Source organism: Benincasa hispida, chromosome 2 (genome assembly GCF_009727055.1).
Source record: "Benincasa hispida cultivar B227 chromosome 2, ASM972705v1, whole genome shotgun sequence".
NCBI classification, from domain to species: domain Eukaryota; kingdom Viridiplantae; phylum Streptophyta; class Magnoliopsida; order Cucurbitales; family Cucurbitaceae; genus Benincasa; species Benincasa hispida.
Genome location: NC_052350.1, coordinates 7,815,314 through 7,821,925, shown reverse-complemented (window position 1 = coordinate 7,821,925; position 6,612 = coordinate 7,815,314).

Genomic DNA, 6,612 nt, shown 5'->3' with positions numbered 1-6,612 from the left:
TTATGATAATTTCCATTATCATCTCTCTGTCTACTTCCATTCATCCATAATTCACTTTCTCCACGATGTTTTCCTAATTCCTTGGGTAATTAGCAAGAATTAAGCAAGTAAATTAATTTGTGTTAAGGAAATAATTATGTTTAGTCAAAGCATGCTCAATGGCATCTTCACCTGTGAGAACAGAAGTGAAGATGCTATTTCACCTATCGAGAGAGGGTTGGAAGAATGTGTTAACTAAAGTGAGAAGTACTTCTAGAGATGGAAGCAACCTTGCTTTCATCACGTTCATTCCTGTTTCACCATAGAGATATGGGAATGCAGCCGATCACTGAGAGGTGTACGCCAAAGGAAAGCGGAACCTTAGTTATATCTTTAACCCTATTAACAAATTGGCGATGTTTTTACTAATTATTCCTTCTATTTTTGATTCATCCATAAAGACTTGCCATTGCATACCACGATCCTTTGTATAACTTCACAGTTAGTTTTAAACTCAGTATCGTATATCATGTCACTTGTATCTTGTATCATATTAGTTTAGGATTTTATTTTCAACGCAATTTTACTTTATCAACGTAATTTATTTTATCGCACTTTAGATTCCTGTACAAACCCAATTCTTTATTAATTGTAAAAAATCGGTCGCATGTATCACAAAAGTAATGCATTAATGAAAACAATCCCTGTGTTCGACCTAGGATTCTTCTGAGAAACTTGCATTGGAATTATACTTGGTTTTAGCGCAAGGAAATTTGTGACACGTATTACTCTATCGCATACTACAAACATAGCATTAACAACACATATTTAGAAGTAGTGTGCATAAGCAATAACACAACATAACATTCCATTTTTATGTCACCAAGTTTATGGCAACATGGACTTGTTCATTCATCCACATTCCACTGTTATCACATGCTTAAAGACCATTTTCAGCGTATCACTTATGGACCTATGGCTCGAAGCTCTAACGGTACGTAAATAGCTAACTAAACTCTTTTACCACGAGATCCACCATCTGTTAACTGACAGGCATTCCACTAAAGTCCAACAGCTGAATTCTTCTTACCACAGATATATTTATGTGTCCATCAGATATAACCAATCATGAGTACGATAACCCTTCACAGATGCTCGTAAGTACAATTGAGCCAATTTACCGTTTTGCCCCTGTAGTTACATCTCACTGCTTAAGTACTACTGATCCCTCTAATGAACAATACAACATAGACCAAGTATGTGTGAACACTTCTCAGGCCATGAGAAGGTATGTGGCGCTACATCGTTCAAGCCCTGGAATTAACCCTTAAGGGAGCCACCTATCTACTTGCCCCTACTTCGGGGAAGAAGTGAATTCCATCTTGTGTAGCTGAGTTCCTAGTTCCCAAATCAGACGAATCCCAAAGTGGTAAGTTGGAATCGGTGGCCTGACCACTCGCACCCAAGAAAATCAAAGGACCGCCCTCAATGGCAGAAGTTTCCAACTCACTCCGGAATGAGATCATGTTACCTATGGTCATTTTAGTGAAGTGAAGTCTCTGTCACGAACGGTGTTATATAATGAGACGTTAACACTTCGTGGTCAGGTCTTATACTAACTCTTTGTATAGGACGCCCCCGCTCGCATGTCCCCTACACGAATGATCCTGATCAGACCATCTGTGATAAGTCACAACATTTGTAACTATTTCACAAAGCGGGCTGCATCCGTAGTGTTACCAGGATAAGGTTTCCCTCCTATATCCATATACTATAGATCATTTTGGTTATCACTTAAGACATGATCCATTTGTATGTCACCACATACATGCTTAAGTTACATAAAGATAACCAGGGATTTTAGTTTATTAGTTTGTGGTAAAGAAAATAAAACACTCAGATGAGCAAAATCAAGAAGTGAAGTAAATATCATATATTATACATCACAAGCATTCATACAAACTATTTACAAACTATAGGACACGAGACTTTAGGGCATCAACCTCAACAAATTGACCACATTATACTTAAATGAAAAAAAAAAAATCATCTTATCCCATTTTTTACTAAATTAAGTTATTTTAGTCTTCTTCTCCCACATTTTCTCTCATTTTTCTCTAACTTCTCTCTAACTTCTTTTCCCTCAAGTTTCCTTGCAATGGGCTAGGAGCCACTTTTGAACATTGTCTCAACTTTCAATATATTTGTGGTAAGTTAACTTTATGATTTTTTTTTTATTATTGTTATAGATTTCTTGGTCCTTTACTTTTATGTTTACATTGATGTTGGGTTGAGTTAGGTTAATTTTTTTCTTCTCTTGGTGCAACTTCCAATCCTGAAACATATAACCCCAACATAATTTTATACTTGTTTTAAGTGATTTAAGGTGGTTTTGCACATATTTTAGTCATTTTTTTTATTTACTTTTTTTATCTCACAACATTTTGCAAAACATTTCGCATCTTCCCGACTTCAAATGTCCAATCCTAAATCATTTATATACTTGTTTTGGGTGATTTTACACATGTTTTAGGTATTTTTTTAGCTTATGTTTTTTATCTTGCAACATCTCACAAACGTCTCACAACTCCCAAACTTCAATTTTCCAATTTCAAACCAATTATATACTTGTTTTAGGTGATTTAGGGTGGTTTTACACATATTTTAGGTACTTTTTTTAGCTACTATTTTTTAACTCGGAACATCTTGCAAACATCTCTCAACTCCCAAACTGCAATTGCCCAATCCCTAATCAATTAAATACTTGTTTTAGGTGTTTTATGGTGGTTTTACCTATGCTTTAGAGAATTTTTTAGCTACTGTTTTTTATTTTGCAACATCTTTACAAACATCTCGTAAACATCTGGCAACTCCCAAATTTCAAATACTCAATCCCAGATCAATTATATACTTGTTTTAGGTGATTTAAGGTGATTTTGCACATGTTTTAGAGAGTTTTTTAGCTATTATTTTTTATCTCGCAACCATCTCAAAACTTCCAAACTTAAAATATCTAACCCAAATTGATTTTTTACTTGTTTGAGCTAATTTAGAGGTGATTTATGGTGGTTTTACACATGTTTTAGCATGTTTTTAGGTATTATTTTTTTTAATCTCACAAACATCTCACAACTTCCAAACTTGAAATTTCTAACCGCAAATCAATTTTATATTGGTCATAGGTGATTTAAAGGCGATTTAGGATGATTTTACACATGTTTCAGCATGTTTCTTAGGTCTTGTTTTTTTTAATCATTATTATTATCTTGCAATTATTTCGGAACCCAAATTTATTTTTTTTCTTTTAAATTTTGCTAGAAATAAGAACTTCTCGATAATTAAGGACAATCTATATTATGGTGGAGTATGGGATGAGAGGAAAAAAATATGACCAATAGCTCGATGTATTGAGACTTTTAATTTATGTATATATTATTTGAAGAATTCAATAATAATTTGGAAGATACTTGCGAGATGTTGTGAGATAATTCCGAGATTGTTGCGAGATAAAAAAAAAACTTGCTAAAATATGTTCCTAGCTACCTTTTATGACTTAAAAACTAGTATAAAAATGATTTGGTGTTGGATCTTTTAAGTTTAGAAGTTGGAAAATAATTGTGAGATGGATGCGAGATAAAAAAGACAGTAGCTAAAAAGCTTGCTAAAACATGTTTCTTCTCACCCTAAATCACTTAAAACAAGTATGTTTTTTTTTTTAGAGTTAGTCGTTTCAAGTTTGAGAGTTGAAAGATAGTTGTGAGATAATTGTGAGATGTTGCAAAATGTTATGAGATAATTACGAGATGGTTGCAAGATACTTGCTAAAATATATGCAAAACCACCCTACATCACTTATAAATCACCTAAAACAAATATAAATTTTATTTGGGGTCACATTTGAAGTTAGGAAATTGCGAGATAGTTGCGAGATCTTTGCAAGATAATAAACAGTATCTAAAAAGCATTCTAAAACATGTACTTACCTACTCTAAATCACCTAAAATATGCATAAAGTGATTTGAAATTAGAAATTTCAAGTTTGGATGTTGGAAGCTATTTGTGAGATGTTGTGAAATGCGAAATAGTTGCGAGCTAAAAAAACATCACCTAAAAAACATCTATGTACTTATCTACCCTAAATCACCTAAAATACATATAAAAAATGATTTGAAATTAGACATATCAAGTTTGGATGTTGGAAGATACCTGCGAGATGTTGTCATAAAAAAAAAAAAAAAAACCAAGGTTGAGCATTTTTCTAAGATTCAGGGAATGATAAAATAAAAAAAATAAAGAAAGTCAAACCCCATTTCCCCCCAACCACAGTTGAGCACTCTCACGATTTTATGATTGACCTGTTTGTTGATAATAAATCCAATTTGTTAAGGGAATTGAATCCCGACTGAAGCATGTGATCGCGTTCTTTGATTTCTCGAAAGAATTAAAAATAAAAAGCGTGAAGAAAGTTAAGCACCATACCTTTGTCGATCCACAATTGCAGCAAAATCGCCTCTTGAAATTGGTTGTCTCCTTGAATTCTTCAAATTCCACAAGATTTTCCTTGCTATGACTCTCGTAAGGATCCAATTTATGAGAATCGCTTCTTAAAAGAATAAAGAGAATGGGAAGAAGAATTTTCTTAAAACTTTTCTAAGAAAATTGGGAGAAATATTAGAGGAAGAGGTTTAGAGTAATCATAGAGATTAATCTTGTAGAGAGTGTATTCTATAAGGGCTCCCAAGGGTCTAATTTACAGAACTCTATGGTTACTCCCAATCCTATTAAAATAACCATCATGCAAGAGTTTTTGAATTAAATATTTAATATTATCAAATATTAATAAATATCTGCCCAAATTATATCTCATATTAAATAGTTTGAAATATTTAAATCATATTCAAATATTTATCTCTTGCAGGATCTTTAATTTAAATTTCATCCAAATCAAATAATTAATTTTTTGAATCTAATTTAAATATATTATTTAATTCTCCATCTAATTATTTAGTTCAATTTTTATTTAAATTAAATAACCTATTTATATGGATCTCATCCAAATAAATAATTAATTATTTGAATCTAATTCAAATAAATTAATTCTTCCATTATCTATTTAATTTGAATCTTATTCAAATTAAATCATTTATTTATTTATATAGATCTCATTTAAATAAATAATTAACTATTTGAATCATATTCAGATATTATAATTCTCCATATTATAAAGTTATAATTCGAATCTCATTCAAATAAACTTTATAATAAATCATGTAATCAATTGTATCTAATACAATTAATATTTTCCCTCATAAATTTGAACATTTCAATTTTTTTTCCAACATAGTTGATCCTTGTTGGTATGTGGTAAACTAGCAAGGGGACCTTATGGACCTATAGATTATAAGCTCCAAAGATCCAAGATTAATTAATTAAATTAACCTTCATTCATTAACTATAGGGCAAATCACTATAGATCCATGGTTGAACTCTTATGCACTATAGGACAAGTTGTGTCCATGGATATAATCAGTATAGGCAAAACGATCTTTCACGAGTTGTTCATAATTACAATTGGGCCAAATATCCGTTTTACCCTTGTAATTACATCTTTTTCTTAAGTATCACTGGTTCCTCTAATGAACAATTTGTTTATGATCCAACCATAAAATAAGTCCCTGTTAGGCTAGTGAGAGGGTAGTGTTCTTTGTTCAAGACTCAAAATCAACACTTAGGGGAACTACTCATCTACTTACTCTATGCGAGAAGGAGTGTATTCCATCTTATGAAGTTATGTTCCCAGCTCCCCATTTAGTCAAGTCCCCAAAATGGTAGGCTTATTGAGTCAACAACTTGGGACACTCTCACTCGTGCAAATCAAAGGACTGACCTCACAGATGGGAGTTCATACATCACTCAGGATTAAGATCTCCATGATCATCCTATGAAATATTAATATCATCAATTAACGGATTTACAATGAGAGATTAAATATCTCACGGTCCGATCTTATACAAACTCATTGTATAGGATGCCTCCACTCACATGTCTTCACATGAACGGTTTGGATCAAACCATTTGTAACTATTATAAAGTGAGTCGTATCCATAGTGTTACAGGGATAAGACACCCAACCTTATCCATATACTATAGACCTTTAAGTTATTTATTGAGCATGATCTATCTTGTATGTCAGCTACATACTGTTCAAGACTACATATAATAATCTTGGATTTTTTCAGCTAATGGATAAACTAATCTTGATAATTAATTTGATTATTTAATAAATTATGAGGCTTTAAAGCATAGATCCCAATATTTGGATTCACAGTTGATAATAAATCAATGGAAAAGATACATCTTTGGTTCGTAAGTTTTGAAGCATAAATGCATTTGGTTTTTTATGTTTCAAATTAATCATTTTAGTCCAAGAGTTTTCAAGAAGGTTTAAAAGGTCCTTCTAGTTAAAGAATTATTAAATGTTTTAAAAAAGTTGACTAGATAGGTTGATGTGGCAACATGACTTGGCAAAAATTATATTTTTATTTTTTCCTTCTTTTCTTTCTCTCTTCTTTTTTTTCTCTTGTTCTCCCGTTTCTCTATCCAAGACCCAAATATACGAGAGAAACTACCAAA